Below are 20,797 nucleotides of genomic sequence, written 5' to 3'. Positions count from 1 at the left end.
TTTATTTCCATTACTCTAGGAGACGGATCCAAAACGATTTCGCTTCAATTTATGTCAAAGAGTGTTCTGCCACAGTTGTTTAAAATATCATCTTTTTTTTTCTTAACTATGAACCGTTTAAACTTTAAACAAATACTACTAAGGTTTAAGTCACTTAATATCTTAATGAAATAACCAATTCCCTATCCTATGTGACTTTAGTCATTCTGAACATTTTGGAAAATGCCTCTGATATGGTCCCAAGTCCTGACTGTGATTTTATTTTATTCATTCATTCATTTGATAAATATTTATGGGGCTTCTAATATGTCCAAGTGTTGTTATGGGTCTTAGAAACTGAACAGTGAACCAGAAAATTCCCTGCCCTCTTGTAACGTTTATCCTAAGTGAGGATATGGATAATGTATGAGGATTAATGAAAGAAACTTTTGACAATGCAAGAATATTGATATTGTAGCACTCATTAACACTTTTTAAGATACAGAAAAAAAAAAAATCCAAACCGAACTAAACAAAAACAGCTCTAACAAAACAATCTGGGCAAAAGGTTATAAATAACAAAGATCTCAGTAATAAAGTCATCAAGGTAAGAAGACAGCTGTTGAGTGTTTTATTCATATAAGTGTAGAGCTGAAATTAAACAACTGGGGAATTATGGTTACAAAAGCACATTCAAACAGGACACACTAATATAACTGACAGGAAATGAGTGGTTTGTGAAGAAGGGGAAGGCAGATTTGTAGTACCTAAAATTTAAAACAGTTTAAAATCCATGACGACAGCCATATCTTTAGTAAAACTTCTTAGAGTCTCAGATGTCTTTCAAATTCATTAAATTTTCTTCATCTTTGGTTAAACTCATGTGTATTTAAATTCAATAATATTTTCTAAAATGTAATGTGTAGTATGATTGTACTTTTCTAAAATTATTTCCCTGGTATAAATTTATGTATATATTAATCTATATATCACCTCTCTGTTTATCTATTTTATACCAATAGGGAGGTGATTACTAACAAATATTAATTATGTTCATTTTCAAGACTGGGTTTTTATGTAGCATAAAGAAGTATTTGCACATAATCTGTGGGTATATTTGAGGTTAATGATTGTGAATTTATAGTAACACTAAATTTGTGACTTTCCTAATAGCTCCTGTTATTTAAACGCATACATAAAGTATAGAAGAGTTGAATATTATTTTGGCATTTTGCTAGATGGGTATAAAAATAAAAAATATATATCAAGATAATTTATAGTATTGGCAAAGGTCTTAATAATGTATAGGCCATGTGATCTGGGCTGAAAAAATAAGGAATTTAAGAAAGGTGAGGAATCATAGAATACAAGGAAAAATTGATTTCCCAAAACTATGAACCCTGTAGATATGGATGAACAGTCAAAATAGTTGTGGAATGATAATTAGAAGAAGAAATATAGCTTGTGGTCAGAAACTCGCATGACTTAGTTATTATGCAGTTTTAAAAAAATTCAGGTGATGACAAGATCCAGATGAGGACAGAATGAAATGTGGCTGATCTGTAGTGACAAAGAAGGTAATTACTGACATTGGGAATGAGGGGCAAGAATGCAGTTTCAGATTTCTATATCAAAGGTGAAGTCACTAAGGATGATGGGAGGACTTCGAGTGGAGGGAAAACTGAACAGGCGCCGATATGTTCAATGAAAGAGCACTTAGAAGACATTAGAGAAGACGTTAGAAATTAGACCATCTCTAATTTGTAGATAAACAAGTTGAGGTTCCAAGGAGACATGTAACTTATTTTGAGTAACTTATCTGGTAACTCGCTAACCCTGGAGACATGTAACTTATTCTGAGTAACTTAGCTGGTAACTCGCTAACCCTCATGTTCTAATTTCTTCTGTCTCACATATCCAGGAAACATAGAATTTCAGTATTTCTTTATACTAAGACCTATTATTATGTGAAAAGTTCTTTATATATTTAAAAAGTTAATTATACATGTAAATTATCATTGGCTGTCGCTCACATAGAGTGATTCAGGGTGTTGGATGGACTTGGAGAACAAATACAGCATATTCTCCTCTCTTTGGCTCTTTAAGTCCCTTCCCCCATAATATATAATAATGAATTCGAAGTTAACTTTATAAAGCAATGAATTTTAATTGTATTAAGTAAGAGCTGCTTAATATTACAATATAATTTCTCTGTAGTTCAGAACAAATAGCAGGGCTCTGGAGGATAGGAGGATAAAACAAGGACTTTGAATAAACATGCCTACCTTGTAGAGGAGTAGAGAGGAGCAGAGAAAGAGTTTATGAAACATGGTCGCAATGCATTAGCACAAAATCCACATATGCAAACACTCAGGGGCAGCCTCAGGCTTTGAGATCTAGAAATCAATGTCAGAAAGTTCTCAGGGTGTAGTGGGTCAATTATGTATTATCATTCACTCTAAGTTCTCCAGGATATTAATAGAGATTGAGTTAAAGAAAAAGAGAATGAGATTAACTAATATTTATTGAGCCTCTTCAATGTGTCAGGCACCATTCTAACCACTTCATCGATTATCTTATTTAATTTTCAACCATTATAAGATGTAGTTAATATCCCACAGATGAAGAAACCGAAGCTTGGAAAGTTAAGGAGCTTTTCCAGTCGCACAGTTAGTAAAGGTCAGAATCAGGCCGTCAGACTCCATGTGGGCACTACTGTACACCAAGTACTCCTCTGGACTAGATGCTTTACACAAATATGACATGATTTCATCTTCTTCAACCCCCGACAGGTTAGGTATTACAACGTTCTTTTTATATTTAGAAAAACAGAGGTCCACCAAACTAATAACAAGTCATAATTTAAGCTTGACAGCAAGTGTCATTGTTGCCCCTTTTTAGGGATAATCGATGTCATGATTCATTTAAATTTTAGCTTCATTTACAGAAATTAAACATAATCTTATATCAGGAGATTGTTCTATCACATCCTTCTTACGTGCAGATGCAATTTGCATTAGAAAATTCCCTTGTCAGTTCTAGTTAGGTCTCTGGACAGCGTTTTGGCTACTGTCACATCTGCTGACAGTATGCATGGTAGGTAATAGTAAGATAAATGACTGGAAGGGATTACTTTATTATGGAGCATATAAAAGTAAAATGGATGCCAGGATAATTTGGATTATCAAACAGCAGGAATCTTACTCATTGCATCCAGAATAAAAAAAAAAAAAATGGGCTCAATGTAGAAAAAGTGAAACGTGGTGTTTTATTGTTTAGGTTGATATGGTGTACATGGTGCATGCTTTAAAAAAAGAAAAAGAACAGGTGAGAAATAATTCAGTGTCATGCTATTAACTGCATTACCTGCCTGTCTAGTGTATCACTCAGACAAAATAAAGAATTGGGGTGAGAGTTAACCAGACCTGGCTTTCAGAATTGTTACCATTTTTTCCCTTAATTCTGTGGTTTGAGTTGAGAGATTTCTCCAAAAGCAAGGGAGATATAGCTCCCTTTTCTCCACCTTAAAAGGCTGCAACCAGGCATCCACAACAGCAGAGGCATAGTTAATCAGTAGCTTCCTACAATATTTAGAAGGAAGGGTCAGAAGCTCAATAACTGAACATATTGAACTTTCCAAGGAAATAAATATCACCTTCAGAAATGGCCCACCAAGTCTAATGACAGGGTTTGTTTTTTTGCTTTCCTTTTCGACACTCCTTATCTCCCAACTCCATCAAAATAACTCTTACCTTCCTAATTTTTCCCATGCCAGTTCTGCCAAACATGTTTATCTTTTCTTTGTTTTTCTTCTTTTTTCCTTCTCTTTTTTTAATGACAGAAACTCCAACAGAATGCATTTCATTATAATCCGTGTAACAGGCAACATATGCCTTTTCAATCTTTTTTTTTTTTTAATGAATTTTGTTTAAATTTACATTCCCAGATAATAGTTCAGAGAGTGTTTTGGTATGCTCTCTATGCTTCGCTGAGAACTGCGAAGAGAGTAAATAACATAAGCTTGGCACTTAGGAGACAGAGCGGATTTTGCAGCTGAAGCGTTTTCCCAATTATGATGGCTATGGCCACATTTGTCAATGGAAAAGCAAACTAACTCATCACATCTGCTCCCTATTTGTCTTCAGGTCACATCTGCTGACTTTACCAACAAAAACTAGTTGTTGTGCTTTTTTCCCCTTGCAGTTGGCATGGCAGAGATGGTACAGATGGGGCCTTTTCTCTTCTCTCATCATCAGCAACATCTTCACATAAATCCAATTACAACCTTTCCTTATAAGACTAAGTGACCAGGAAGGTAGTAGGGGAAGTTGCATTTTAAACTGCATTCTGTCTGGAGGAATTATTGCTCTTTTTTTTTTAAGAAATCACCATTACTCCTGAAACTTCTGAAAAATTCACAATTGCACATGTAGTTAGATAACTCTGGGATATCTCTTACTTTTAATCTAGTACCACATCTAAAATATCAAATTAAAGAGAACATTAGTTTGGGGGATATTCCTAGATAGTATCTTTGAGAGGTACCAAAAAAAAAAAAAAATTCCTAATGATGTTGTTTTATATATATTTTCCCTAAAACTAACAGTTGCTAAAAATACTACTACTTCAATTGGGGGAAAATGATATATACTTTTAATAGAATTTCCTTTTTTGAAAATTTGAAATTTCTATTTCCACCATATTCTTTAAATTATTAGGACATTTGTAATGTTTTAGTTTTATAGTGTTTATGCTGCGTAAATTGCACAAATGCACACACAATAATTTGACTGAGTTTGCAAAACAATATTAAAAGGTGATTATTTTCTCTGAGTTGTGGGAAAATGTCAGGCTTAGAAAAGGTGAAGTATGTAGACCTAGATTATAAACTAGGTGGTAAAGCTAACCTTTTGCTTCAATTTTCTGAACCTAATAAGTCAGTGTTCTTTTTTGCTTTGCCATATTTACTTTTAATTTTGTACAGTTACCTTGTTGTGAAACCAAGTCACCCTAAAACCGAATTCCCCTGCAGAGTTATAATAAACCTCTCTAGCCAAAACTTTGTTCCCTTTCTTGTCCCACCCCTGTTTCCCTCTGGATGGAGGTGCATCAAAGAAAAGGGGTGACTGAAACTCAGCAGGACCTGGCAGGTGCAAGCCCCTCCATGCCTTCTGCTTCTTGTTTGGCCTTCCCCAAGTCCCAAAGAGCAGACTCAAGCAGTTAATGATTAGATCATTAGAGTCACAGGACCTCAATCTGAGGTATATCTTTGAGTTGTTCTGCAGAAACTAAGACACTCCTATCCAGTGGAGGATGGTGACAACATGCTGACCGCAAGAACATAGGTCTCAGACTGGTTGGAACCAGAAGATTGATGATTAAGATTCTGGAAACATCACCCTGTTACCTCACCACCAACCAATCAGAAAAATGTCCAGAAGCTGATCATGCACCCTGCAACTCTCACCCTTAATGATGCCTTTAAAAACCCTTGCCTGAAAGCCATAGGGGAGTTTGGGTCTTTTGAGCACTAGCTGCCCATTCTCCTTGCTTGGTTCCCTGCAATAAATGTTGTACTTTCCTTCACCACAATCTGATGTCAGTAGATTGGCTTTGCTGCGCGTTGAGTTCAGTTCAGTAACAGCTGTGCCAAATATTATAAAATAGTGGTATCAAGTGAAAATATAGTTGCATTTTGTTTGTTCTATTGAGAAAGAAAATTCCAGGCCCTAAATTTCATTTAGGAAAAGAAAATTTTAAATATCTTAATACAATTAGATTTAACCTAAAAATTTTTATTTGGGGCATTTCAGGATTATGGCATCACTGAGAAGAAAAAGAAATTATATCAAACATTATGTGTGATACATCAGTAGCTGTGGTTAAAATCTGTAGCTATTACCACAGGAAATTGGCAAACTTCAAAAATATGGGCTCTCTTACTATTTCTCTAGTTATTTTTCTTTTTTCATTAGTGGGTCTTTTCAGTTTTGTATACAAAGGACTATTTCACTATGATATTGTGAAATAAAATGTCTATTTTATGGCAAGACAAGAAAAATTTAAACATAAAAAATCTTTTCTGACCTTTGGCCTCCTCTTTCCCCTCTACTGAGCATTGTGTATCTGCCTTATGCATCAACCAAACCTCTCCCGCTGGCAAAAATAACTGCTCAGCCATAAAAAGCAACATTCTCCTAGTATCAACAAGACAACTCCTCGAATGATAACATTTCTTCTTGATCTTGTACGGGGTCACAATGGCCCACCACTTTGTACTTATAGATATGGATTGTGCAAACTGTCAAAAACACATCACTTTTTAAAAATTAAATTAAGTTAAATCAAATTTTATTTTTATTTTATACAGCAGGTTCTTCTTAGTTATCTATTTTATACAAATTAATGTATCTATGTCAATCCCAATCTCCTAATTCATCCCCCCCCACACCACTTTCCCCCCTTGGTGTCCATACATTTGTTCTCTACATCTGTGTCTCTATTTCTGCCTTGCAAACCTGTTCATCTGTACCATTTTTCTAGATTCCACATATATGCAATAACACGTTATTTAATGTACATCCCTCTGTCTCAAAAACTTATATAACTTTGAGCTGTAACTGGTATAACAGTTCTCAGAGCTTTCTGAGAGGCTGTTCCTGGATTATAATCCTCAATTTGCAATTGCAATAAAATTTTCCATTTCTTTCTTAGATTGATTGATTAATTTTTCATCGATACTATAGACTTTAAGTCAGGCAACTGATGAAGTACAAACTAAATAGATGTAAGTTATAAGAAAGTCAACTAGCCCTCAATTCTATTTTACTTATCCTACACACACACACACACACACACACACACACACACACACACACACACTCCTGTTTCATATCTAACCTGATTAACTTCCTCCGAAATCTGTCCCCCCTTTTAATCTAACATATTTTCATTTGATAAGTAATCATTAATTATTGGCAGTACATGTACACAGATCTTTTATTTTAGAAGAAACTTGCTCCTGTGTCTGGCATTTGTTTTTTCCTTTTTTTAAAAAAAAAAATTTTTACAAAGTAGAGTACTTAGCACATTTTGGGAAATAACACATCACTTATTTATTGATATTTTAAAAGCAGATGCACAAATATATAAATTTGAATAGGACGTATTGGTGGAATGTAGGAACTTGTATTCTGTCTTAGTTTATAAGAGGCTTATTTGTTCTCCTCGGTAAATGGTCAACATTGAGGGTTCAAGCAGACCTTTCATAAAAGTCCATTTTTGTGACTAATGGCCTCATTTTATATAGTTAAACAAGTGATATTTTATCTAAATATATAAAAATAATTCAAAATAGATATAACACAAAATTTGACTCAAAACACTGTCACTGAACAATATCTAACACTGCACAATCTATTCTCCAGTATATTTTTGAGAGTGAAAGCTTATTCTTTTTTTTTTTTTTAACATTCTTTTTTTTAATATTCTTTTCCACTATGGTTATCACAGGTTATTGAATATAGTTCCTTGTCCTATGTGGAATCTAAACTATGGCACAAATGAACCTATCTACAAAACAGAAACAGACTCATAGACATAGAGAACCGACTTGTGGTTGCCAAGGGGGAGGGGAGAGGGAGAGGAATGGACTGGGAGCTTGGAGTTGGTAGATGCAAACTATTACCTTTAGAATGAAAGCTTATTCTTAAAATAAATAAAAGAATATAATTTTAGAAAAAAAAACTATTTATTGACCAATAAAATATTTTTGTTATGTGATGGCTCCCTAGAATAGTTATTTTCAAAAATTATTTTCCAAATAATATACACACTTAAAATAAAACATATAACCACATATATTAAATGCCAAGATTTATTGATAACTTGAATGTTTAAAACAGGCGAAATATTATTCTTATGTTTTTTTAATGATTGAAAATAGGTTTAATTATTATTTCCACATTTTTTTAAAGCTGTGTCATCTGATACTGAATCACTGGTATTTTTCTCAAGAATGCATTTTTTTGTTCCTTTTATTATTAAAAGTTTAATTTGCTGTAAAAAGTTGCACTTTTTTTTAGTTAGCCAATTTAAAATGCTTGATATTTTCAAATGCATCTCCTCTATGGACAATAATATTTTGACTTAGGAAATATTCCTTTAACAGATACTGAAATGCTTGATACCCTTACCCCAAAATCTGCATATTGTAAGATATACTTAATCCAACTTATTTCCATTTTGGAATATATATATATATATATATATGTATGTATATATATATACACACACATACGTGTATATATACATATATTTATAATTATACACACAGAGACAAATAATTACAAACTTTGTCCACTACAGCTACTATTTGAATTGATAGACTATTGTAGAATCAATTATGAGATTATTTTACTATACTCTCTTGGAGCTCAGTTTGGCTTAGTGATTATGTTCTGGCAGATGAAATAAGCAGAAGGTTGTTTTGTTTGTTTGTGATTTCCAACATGAGTCCTTAAAGAGAGAGAGCACATGATTCCTCATCTTTATTCTTTTTGCTATCTATCAGTTCCAAAGCCATATTTAGCCACATGGTAGCTTCCAGGGTAGCAGTGCATGATATTAAAAAGGAATGTCAATGTTGATATTGTTGAGCTGCTAGGCCAATCCCTGATTGCCAATCACCTATGAGAGAGAAATAAAATTTCATTTTGTTTATTTTGGAGTTTTCTAATACATGCAGGCAAACCTAATCTTTATTTACATACTGGCATTCACTGACAAAACAAATAAATACATAAAACCCCTTTCTCAAAAACAAGTCAAACTAAAATTAAATTAAACAAAACACACATATACGTAGGAATAAAATGGTGCAGGTGAGAAGGGAAGTGAATTCTTGGTGTCAAATTTTCAGAGATAAAAACCTGAAATATTGGCAGGAGCAGCAGTAACAAGAAGATGGTATACCACCATTGGTTTGGGGTTGGCAAATAATAGCCAAATCTTATTCCAATAGCTAGGTACGTATGGAAGGGTCAAGTACAACCCTGCCAGATTTACCATGTTCAATTCTAACTCTCATCTGTCTCATAGACCACCATAGAGTTGGCTCTTGTACCAGCAATAGGATCAGAATAGGACCAAAATTTCTGTGCATCTTCTTGTGGGACTGAGCAGAGAAATACCAGTTTTTTTCTGGTTTGGTAGCCCTAATAGAGTCATATCCTGAAAATACTTGAAACAATTGCTGACTGCCAACCTTATCTCAAATGCTTATCTCTTAGTGACTTGAGGAGGAAGAAGAGGAAAAACTGGGAGGTGGAAGGAAGGTGAGGAGTATGGGGGGAAGGAAGAAGGAGGAGAAGACAGTAGACAGTAAGAAACACAGTTTTAGAAGTTCACAATTCTGTGATTTCTCATTACTTCCAGGGGAATATAACTATAAGAATGTATTCTGCAGAATGAATGTAGTGATGAGCAAGTGGAAATACTATGTTAATGCGTTTTCATTAAAAGAGCTTACTTCAAGCTGAAACTTTGCCGTATGATAGCCATATAGCCTTTTGCCTGTAATTTCAGTTTTCTCAGCTATAAAATGTGCATAATTATACGGTGACCCAAGAACAACTTGATTTCTTTCCTTCTCTTTTATTTTTGTGGGCAAAAAAATACACTATGATAGACCATATACTCTGATTATAGAGCTATAAGAACTCATAAAACATAATTGAATCAAATTACACATTGACATGTATAACTCTCTCTGGGGCTGAATATACAGCTGAGAATGTAATAAAGAATCTCATAAGATTGTTGCAAAGTAATTAAAAATACATATATAAATTGTATGAGAAGATTTACTTAAATGTGCCTTATCATTTTTCTTGTTCTTTATCAGTCGTTCTTGCTCTAACTCAGACAAATTTGTTTACAAAAAGAATAGTTCTGTTTTACAGCAAATCTTTGTAATATATCCATGAAGTCTTTATTGGGTTATTAAGGGAATGTTAAAGTCATGTATAAATATTTTTAAATGTTTTATAAAAGTTTTTCAGAACTATCAATACATGGCATTGATAAATAGGGCTATTTCTCTCTATTTCTATTTGGAAAAATATAATACGTGGAACAATCAAGGTAATCAAGTATCAAAATGGATGCAAAATATCTGTATCTTTAAAAGACTTATTAATGCTTTCTATCATGGTAGAATATTCTGCTTTTCTCTGTGCGTTTTGTATCATGTTCAGAACATAAATGAGTGAGAGAATTTTACCATCAAGTAAAAGCATGCAACACCTAAACAATTCCAAGTCATGTTGTGTTTAATGTTATTGCTTCACTTTATCTTGTAACATCAATCTTCTGGGGAAAGATCTGGCTTCCTCTGGGATCTGTAAATGAGATTTTAGAATGTGATTAACATAAAAGTCACTCCATGTGCTGAATCATTTAAAAGTGTTTACATGAATTCCCTTTTTTCATTGAAGTTTTTGTACAGACATCATAAAGCCATGTGGAACACTGAGATTTAAAAAAAAAAGGGGGGGGGGTAAAATTAAAAAGACAAAACCAAGTGTTGGTGAGAATATAGGACAAATAAAACTCTCATTCATTACTGAACAGGTTGTAATTTGTTATATTATCTTATATAAAATTTAAAGCCAAAACTATTTTATGCTATTAGAAGACAGTAGAGGGGTTACTCTGGGGAGAAGAGATGGAGTAGTTTTTGAAGGAGCTGTAAGGCATACTTCTAGGTGGCTGATATTGTTCTATTTTTTGACGTGTGTGGTAGTTGAATGGATGTGCTCACTTTGTGGTGACTTATTGAGATGTATATTTATAATTCCCGTATTTCCTTAAATACGTAATATCCCTCCATAGAAAAGTGTATAAGAATATATTAAAACATAACATTATGTGTTATTTATGAATATTTAGGATATGACTTTTTCATTTTTTATTTTGAAATAATTTTATATTTGTTGAATCTTACAGATCACTACAAGGTCATACCGAGAGTTCCCATATACCGTTTTCCCAGTATCCCTGACATTAATATATATAACTATAATGTGGTTATTGAAACCATAAAAGCAATATTTGTACAATCATATTAATTAAACTACAGCTCCAATTCACATTTTACTAGTTTTTCTACTAATGTTCTTTTCTACAAATGTCAAACTCACATTTATGTTTTATCTACTAATGTCCTTTTTTGTTTCCGAGAATCCTACATTGCTTTTAATTGTCATGTCTCCTCTGTCTCCTCTACTGTATGACAGATTCTCAGTTCTTTATATCTTTCAAGACTGTCACATTTTGAATAGTCAGGTATCGTACAGAATGTGAGTGTGTCTGGTACTCTCATGATTAGACTGAATATCATGGAAGTGTTAACGCCCTTTTCAGTGCCTCACATCACGGGACACATAACGTCTCTATGTCTTACTACTGTTGATATTAACCTCGATCACTTGGTAAAAATGATGATTGCTGGCTTTCGCTACTATAAAGCTTCCATTTTGTTTTCTTTGTAATTAATACATATCTTGGAGGAGATACTATGAGAGCACGCAAGTGTGCTTTTCTATTGGAATGTTCACCCGTAGATTTGAGCTTTCACAGATCTTTCCTGCATTGATCTTGCCAGATCAATCTTGCCTGCAACAATTATTACTGTAGTGTTTTTCTAATGGTGATTTTGTATATCCATTATTTTTATGAGGTTTTTAAAAATGAGATGAAAAATATGAGTAATATGTGTGTTTTTTTCCCATGGAGATAGCTGTTGGGGTTCAGGATGGGCTGCCTGAAAATGTGCCTCAATGGAATATTGATTATTTTAAATTAAAGTTACTTAAGAAATGGTCAGCCCAAGATGGACACCCACCCTCCCTTCTGTCTCCCTGAAAACAGGAACTAAATCTTCCATGTGAGCTGTACCAGGACATAAAGAGACATCCTTATCACCAGATAGGGAATTCAGGTCAAGGAGCCTGTATTAACAAGCCTTGTTACTTTTTTCATTTCCTACCCCAAGGCCAAACTCTGTTTAGATTCTTCATTAATTGGGCACCCAAAACCTGAGTTTGTCCTGTCAATTTGTCACAAAAGTTTTTTTTTCTTTCTCTAAAAAACTATAAAAGCTTCCTGCTTTGACCACTTCTTAGGTCCTGCTTCCATGAGACACCCCCCATGCACATGAATCAAAATCTGTTTTTTTTTCTCCTATTAATCTGTCTTGTGTCAATGTTATTACTAGTTCAGCCACAAGATTTCAAGAGGGAAAGAGGAGGAAATTACCCCTTCCCAACATATACAATCCATATATTTCTAACTTTACCTACTGTGAGTTCAAAAAACTGGTGTTTTTATTTTTAGACCAGCCTGCATTTTTAGGGTGTGAATCCCACTGGACTCATTACTAGAAATGAATCACCTTCAAGTGATTCACAGACACATCAGAGGGTTCCACGGCACATTGCTATATATGTGTCCTAGAACAAGCCATCTATCTTTTGTCCTAGTCTCTCCATCTCTATATCTGGATATCCAGCTATGTTAGCTAATAATGATCTTAATGAAATTGGCTTTCACTTTGAACACACCTGCATTTTTCACTTTTAATGTCTACTGATAAACCTATTCCAATATTAGCCTACACCTTCCGAAGTATGACCAAGGGTTTCTAACTGCTGCTAGAGACTGAAATGAGAAAAAAATGAAAAACTGTCTTGACTGGATCTTGAGAACTTTCATGATCAAAAGGGGGATGAAGGAAGAAATGCCTTTAAGATGCAAAGCAATTTAATGATTTTGAAATAACTGAAATAGGCGATTTTTGTGATAAGAGTATATGATAAAATGTGTGATTTAATGTGTGTTGGGGTTACTGTATTTGCAGCCTTTTGCCTTTGTACTGATATATCTGTGGCTCTCTGCAGTGGGGATTTGCAAGAGTGTGAAAAAAGAGTAGAGGGACAAGCGACCAGCACAGGGTTATTTGTCCTATGGACGCTGTAATTCTTTTAAAAGTTTCTTAGCACCTTCAATTCTACTTCATCTCAGAACCATAAGTATAGTCCTTACTTCTGAACTCAATACCAGAATTTCTAGACCCACTTGCTTCCAATGATAAGTACAAGTTTATTCAAGTTGACTTTAAAGAATTTGTACATAAGAACTTAGCATGAGTTATAAATCTTACTTATACAGTCAGATTAACAAATGATGAAAACATTTACAAGACTAAATGTTTTCTTTAACCAAAGTAGAAACCTGAAGTACTGAGGATACTACAGGCTAGAATTTGGCTTGCTGGAAACCTGAGTTAGATTAAGGACTTAGGGTGTTACTGGCCCATATGCTGAAATGGATGGAGCTAAGAGAAAAATTTAAAAAGCAGCAATCCAAATCAAATGTAAGTGAAGATGATCTGGATGAAAATGAACCTTGCAAGGAATGGGAGAGAATAGAAAGGTAAACTAAAATGGCTAAAAATATTTGCCTCTGAGGAACAAAACTAGCATATGGGGCTTCAAGGGACTGTGATTTTCAATGTTAAGACTTATTGGTGCTATTTGATACTTTTTAACCTTGACCTTGAAAATATCTGCTATTTTAAAATTTAGTTTATTGAAAAAAATCAATTTGTATTTATGTTTGCATGTATATCTAATATTAAAAATATATGGAACTAAACTTGATTATTTAATGTGAACTATCGGAAGAGAATTACCATTCTCCCTTGAGATAGAGAAATAGAATACAATAGCATGAGCTATTGGACCCAGGTTCAAGTTCAAATTCTATCATTAACTAGCTCCAGATGAGTATTCTTTACCTGAAAATGGTGATAATAAGAAGCTACAGGGGCTTCCCTGGCGGCGCAGTGGTTGAGAATCTCCCTGCCAATGCAGGGGACACGGGTTCGATCCCTGGTCCAGGAAGATCCCACATGCCGCGGAGCAACTAGGCCCTTGAGCCACAATTACTGAGCCTGCGCGTCTGGAGCCTGTGCTCCGCAACAAGAGAGGCCGCGATAGTGAGAGGCCCGCGCACCGCGATGAAGAGCGGCCCCCACTTGCCGCAACTAGAGAAAGCCCTCGCACAGAAACGAAGACCCAACACAGCCATAAATTAATTAATTAAAAAAAAAAAAAAGAAGCTACAAAGCTGTCGCTTGACAATACAGCATCCTTGTGTGGATCAAATGTGATAATGCAGATCTTTATTTTGGAAAGTGTAAAAACTACTATGAATTATCATTCTAGCCCACACTCTATAGAATTTTTAAAGTTATGCAAATGTTAAGTTATGATGACGGCCATTGATGGAAGTCATTACATTCCTCTCTCTTGCTGAGTTCATTCATGCTGCCTATATGATTGATGTCTGAATTGTCCTTTCTTTGAATAAAACCATAAATTCTATACTACTTAATTTTCAGAATAATATGGTAATAGCTCAAATATATGCTTACCTTTGGTTTTCTTTAGATAGTAATTATTATATATATGCTGAAACATTTTAGTCAGTCTCTTGTAACTTACAAATGAGTCCTGCTATCTTTGATTTCTCGAAAATTTCTCCATGATAGTGAACCAAAATATAGAGTATCTTTTTCCTTAAATGTTTAAAAGCCAACATTGTTTCAAAATCCCATAAAAGGTTCAAAATGGCACACTACACTTTACCTTTCAAAAAAAAAAACTCTCTTCTGCCAATGAAGCGATCAGCTGCCTTTGTAGAAAATGTGATTTGCTAATCCATGATTTGGTTTGCAAATCCAAGTTTGCTTGCCTAGCTCATATCCCTCACCTATCAGAACTTACATGGAAGTAGTGTTCCGATAAGTATTAAATCTAATGTTTACACATTACTAACTACAAATCATACAATTGCCACAGAATAGAATAGCACAGCTTGGATACTATGAAGAAAAGTGAGCAGGAAATCAATCTCCATTTCCTGACTTTGTTATGATCTACACACATCCGGGAAAAATATAAAGTGCAGTGAAGCCACCGGAAATCTCAATAAGTTGAGGGAATATACTTTAAATGTTCTTAGGGACTCAAGCTTTGAAGAGCTAAGCCCATGGGTCAAAAATATAATATGAACTTTTTAAGGGCCTTTCTTCTTTTTCCATTTCCCATAGTTTTTATTGCATCGGAACAACCAACACCTGGAAAGTGTTTATAGACTTTGAAATGAGAATGACCAATTTACTATAGAAAAGCATGGCTGACCTGATGCTAGAATCTCAAGAAAAAACCTTCCAAGACCACAAAACCATAAAAGAAGCTTAAAGAACTCATCTTTCATATTTATTTTGATAGCTATCTTGATCAATGCTACATGTTACTGCAAATGTATTTCCTTGGAATTTTAGAAATATGTTTTAATCACCATGATATACCATTATAAATTGTCATTAAATAGGGTTTCTGGCACTAGAAAATGTTATTAGATATAAGATAGTACAAAATTACCTGGAATTAGTTAAAATCTATTAGCACAATTTTCATATATTCTCATAACTAGTTGTATAAATTTGCATGAGTCAACTAACTTATCTACTTCTTCATGTCTAAAATAATGAAGTTGAATGAGATGATACTTGATATATCTCCTAGTGTCAACACATGACATAATGGGTAAAAATAAGTCCATTTTACTACAGTTATGGCATAAGTAATAAATATCTCACCTTTACTGTACCAACCTTTCAAACCAAATAGTACCTCTGTAACAACTGAGAACCATAAAGAAAACAGCATCAAAGGCATACTTGTTGCAAAATTAGATGGCAACAAGTGGCATATTTATATGTGAATATTTAAATCCAGGATCAGTATCATATATTATAGGCAATACTTTCAAGATTGATAATCTGCTCTCTATGTGTAGAACAGATTAAAAGAAACAAATGATCACAAAGAGCAAAGACTAAAATATGCAGGCACATCAGTATGACAAAGAGAAGTGCTGTAATAGCATATAGTGAGAGAAAAGACCAGAGCAAAACAAAAAGCAGGCAAAAGAATCGAAGATCTCTTGAGCATGGAAGTAGCCAACATATTTTTTAAGAAATAGACTTTCACAAAAGACTAGAGAAATTGCGAAGGGGATTCATTAAGTTCAATGTACTGCCTGTAAGAAAGCAGGAGAATGCTTAATACCTCTTAGCAGCTTTAAAATGGTTAACGACTTTTAAATTTGTGATCCTTGATTTTATAAATGCCTGCTGTAAAAGTTGCTCTAGTCCTCAAGTAGTTCACAGAGCAGTTGAGCACAGACCAGTTGAGGAGAAAAATAAGTGAACAATTACAATGCTATGTGTTAAGTTCTTTAATAGAGGTGATGTGATATTAGTTACATATTTTGTGCTTATGATGTGCTGGTTTCCATGCTCTTGTTTTATGCATTATATCATCCTCTGAACAGCCCTATAAAATGGATGCAAAATTTCCCGTTATAAATGTAAGGATACTTAGGCTGAAAGAGGTTAAATATCCTGCCAAATCACACAGGTAATCAGAATTCAAGTAGGGTTTGTACTTGTTTCTCTCTAATTCAACAGCCCATGCATCTAGGAAAGTCACCTATTCATAACTCAAGAAGCAGAATATATGTAGACTAAAAAAAACCAGAAACATCCTCCAAATTTTGACAACTGAAATTATGTGAAAATATATCTATTTGCAACAGTGAACAGAATTGTGCTGTGGAATCAAAAACTCATTAATATTTCAGCCAAATGTGCATTATAAGAGAAGGACTAACAATGTGTTAAGTGTATGTGGGTGCAGGAAGTTTGTAATTTGATGACATGCGTTTATAAAATAATGTTAAAAACTATCCAGATCATAAAACCTGCATGTCTTCATGTCATTCTACAATATGATTCCCTTTAATAATGAACATTCCATGTTTTCCTCAAAGTATTTTTTTTAATTAATTGCTAGAATACTTAGCATGTTCCTAGTTCCATTTGTACCGAGACTGTTTGAGGACTCTAGTTGAGCCTTATTTGGAAAAGCCCTAAAACCGTATCACTTAAAGGCCTGTGCATATTTAACTGTATCAGTATAATTGTATACATCATATCAGTTCTCTTTCCTTACCCTTCACTGATTGCTAAGATGAGGCCAAGACCATAAAAATAGAACAGTGGCTTATATATCACAATGCATGGAGCTCACTTTCATGTTTGTGCATCTCAAACAAGTTTTGATATAATAACAGAATACTATCATATTCTGACACAATAATAAAATTTTAATACGATATGAATTATGAACAATAGATCAGAAAGTCATATTTTAAGCAGTTTTACATATGACAGAGTGATATGTATCCTCCCACATACCCTTGTGAATCAAGTATTATTATCATCCTCATTTATCAAGCAAGGCAACTGAAAAACAGAAAGATTCAACAATTAAACACAAGGACACACAGCCAGTAATTGGCAGAGCTAGTATCCAAATATAGACATAGCAGTTCCAAAATCTCTGCTCTTAGCTACTAGGTGAAGCTGGCTCAGATACAGGTAATGTGGTGTCCTCCACGCATAATATTAAGTATTGTGTTTCCCATTACTTGTTGTTACATAGTGTTCCTTTACGTCTTGACACTAAGCCATTATTGAATGAACTATGTGATATTGGATTAGAATTAGAGACATCAGTATAAACTCATATTTAGCTCTTAATAGAGACACTGATAGAAATATATAGAAAATATACAGATATAACCTTAAATATTTGTATATACGTAGGTTAGTATGCGTGCATATATTTCCTAGCTCTGAATGCTAAGAGGGCCAATGAGATGACATTCCTTTAGCAATGAGCATACCCAGAACCCAGAGCTTAGTTTCTAATATCATTCTGCAATGATATTAGAACCAATGAAGGGAACAAAGCCTCCTTAAAGAAATGGCCAATTTCAGAAATGGATGAAGGGAACTATGCAGGAAGAGCCTGAAGCATCTTGTAGTTTCAGAAGATATGAAAGTGCTCCAAAAGTAAAACAATGTGGAAATGACAAAGGGACACAGGAGCCAACTGAAAGGACTCCCAATGCTCAAATTTAGAACTTTTTGAGCAAAAAAATAATGAGTGTAATATTGAATTATAGAGTATAAAATAAATATGCATAAGTACATACTTTATAAAAATATTCAATTAATAAATGGAGACAGGGGAAGCAAATCTTCCACATAGAAAATTTTCAAATAATTTGTGTAGCTACTCTGTTCTCAGTGAGGTTGAGCATGATCTCCTACTCTTTAAGTGTGAACTACACGTAGTGACTTTCTTTCAAAGTACACAGTACAGAAAGAGTGGGGAAATGAGCAACATTACAGTAGAGGAACCTGACAAACAGTGTCTTTGCCAGGTGATCAAGGCTAACATCATCGGTGACAAGTCGAGCTGATAAAGGAATCCTTGCTGTATTGTTCTGAGAATGACATTTGACCTCCCCAAAAGTCATAATCCTAGGCTTAACCATGAAAAAAGTACCAGACAAATCTAGGTTTTGAGCTACAAAATTCCTTTTTCAGGAAGACAAAAAGATTTTCTCAAGACTGTCAAGGTCATGAAAGACAAGGGAAGTCTGAGCAACTATTACATCCAAGAGGAGCCAGAGGAGATACAGCAGCTGAAAGTACTATGGGATCCAGTAACAATTAAAATGAAAAGATATGAGGGAAAAACTAAGGAAATACGTACAAAGTATGGAGTTTAGTTAATAACCATGTACCAATTTCAGTTCACTGGTTGTGACAGATACACCATAATGATATAAGACGTTAACAAGAGGAGAAGTTGGGTCTAGAGTACATAGGAAACCTCTGTACTATCTTTACAAATTTTCTAAAATTAAAAAAATAGTTTAAGTTCTTTGTAGCACAGCAGGTCACCAAAGTGACACTTCTGGGGAAAGAATCATCTTCCCATAAATTAACATACTTAGACCACAAATGAAGATATTCCATTGAATATTTCTAAACAAGTAGAAGTTTGAGAACATGTGGAAAAACAAACAAAAATGAAACAAAAACTCAGCTTTTAGGTAGTCTTTTGCTCTTCAAATGGTTTGCTTTTGCTGAAAAATAAGGAAATGGTTTTTGGGTTGCCAAACTTCATATCCTGATGAATTTTGAGCTTATAAAACAGACTTGGAAGAAGAGATGAGGTGCCAGCTTATGCTGGCCTCAGGCTCAGTGACAATTTCAGTTGATATCAGTGAAGTGGGAGGAGAATTAAAGAACTTAGATGCTGGTTGTTCACCAGGCTCTTCTTTCTAGAAAGCCCTAGGGATGGTGGTGAGAAACACACACACACACAAACACACACACACACACACAAATAGGTTTGGAAGCTTAAGAACAGAACTGGGCCACCATAGGATTGCATGATATAACCTGAAAAAAACACGTGATCCCATAGTAGAAATGGCTGTCTGGTGAACAGTTTAGGAGTTATTGGGAGTGTTGCCACCAGATCACATTCACCATTGAGAGACCCAGCTTTGTCATCTGATTAATGCAATTCAAATAACATTGAGATACTCAGCATCAGGTGAGGAGCAGGAAGATTCAGGACAAATCTTCATGGACCAATTAGTGAAGACAAGATGGAAAAAGAATGTCCCTTCTTCCAATTCACCACACCTTCGACCTCACACCTCCGCAACTTCCACTCCTCCGCAACTTCCACTCCTGCCCCTCCCCAGTACCATGAGTCAGCTACTGTACCCTGTACTTTATTCAGAGAATGGGTAGAAATATTCAAGTGACCAAGATTGGATTTTCACTACGTGTCAGAATTGAGGTTCTTAACAAAAATTGTCATCAATTATAATAAATAAATCATAGTTCTTGCATGTCTAAATTCATGTACTATGATTTGTATCCAAAGCTCTTCCCAACATCTGAAATTTTCAAAAACCCTCAGCAACGTGTGAGGTGGAGATGATTGATTTTTGTGCTTTTCTAAACCCTGATATTCTTAACCTCAGAGTCACAATGGCAAAGAAGCTGTTGTTCAAAACCTGGAAGGAATGGCAACTAGTGAAGTGGAAGGAAGTAAAAATGTTTTTGGATCTGCCTCAGCCCCAAAGATGATCCTATATTCTTTTTTTATTTTTTATTTCTTTTATTTTTTAACATCTTTATTGAAGTATAATTGCTTTATAATGGTGTGCTAGTTTCTGCTTTATAACAAAGTGAATCAGCTATACATATACATATATCCCCATATCCCCTCCCTCTTGCGTCTCCCTCCCACCCTCCCTATCCCACCCCTCTAGGTGGTCACAAAGCACCGAGCTGATCTCCCTGTGCGATGCAGCTGCTTCCCACTAGCTATCTATTTTACATTTGGTAGTGTATATAAGTCCATGCCACTCTCTCACTTCATCCCAGCTTACCCTTCCCCCTCCCCGTGTCCTCAAGTCTGTTCTCTCCGTCTACGTCTTTACTCCTGTCCTGCCCCTAGGTTCTTCAGAACCATTTTCTTTTCTTTTTTTTTAGATTCCATATATATGTGTTAGCATACGGTATTTGTTTTTCTCTTTCTGACTTACTTCACTGTGTATGACAGACTCTATGTCCATCCACCTCACTACAAATAACTCAATTTCATTTCTTTTATGGCTGAGTGATATTCCATTGTATATATGTGCCACAAAGAATGAAATTAGAACACTCCCTAACACCATACACAAAAATAAACTCAAAATGGATTAAAGACCTAAACGTAAGGCCAGACACCATCAAACTCTTAGA

This window comes from Balaenoptera borealis, assembly GCF_965194805.1.
Source record: "Balaenoptera borealis genome assembly, chromosome: 11".
Classification (NCBI taxonomy): Eukaryota; Metazoa; Chordata; class Mammalia; order Artiodactyla; family Balaenopteridae; genus Balaenoptera; species Balaenoptera borealis.
Note: the sequence above shows the minus strand (reverse complement) of the source record.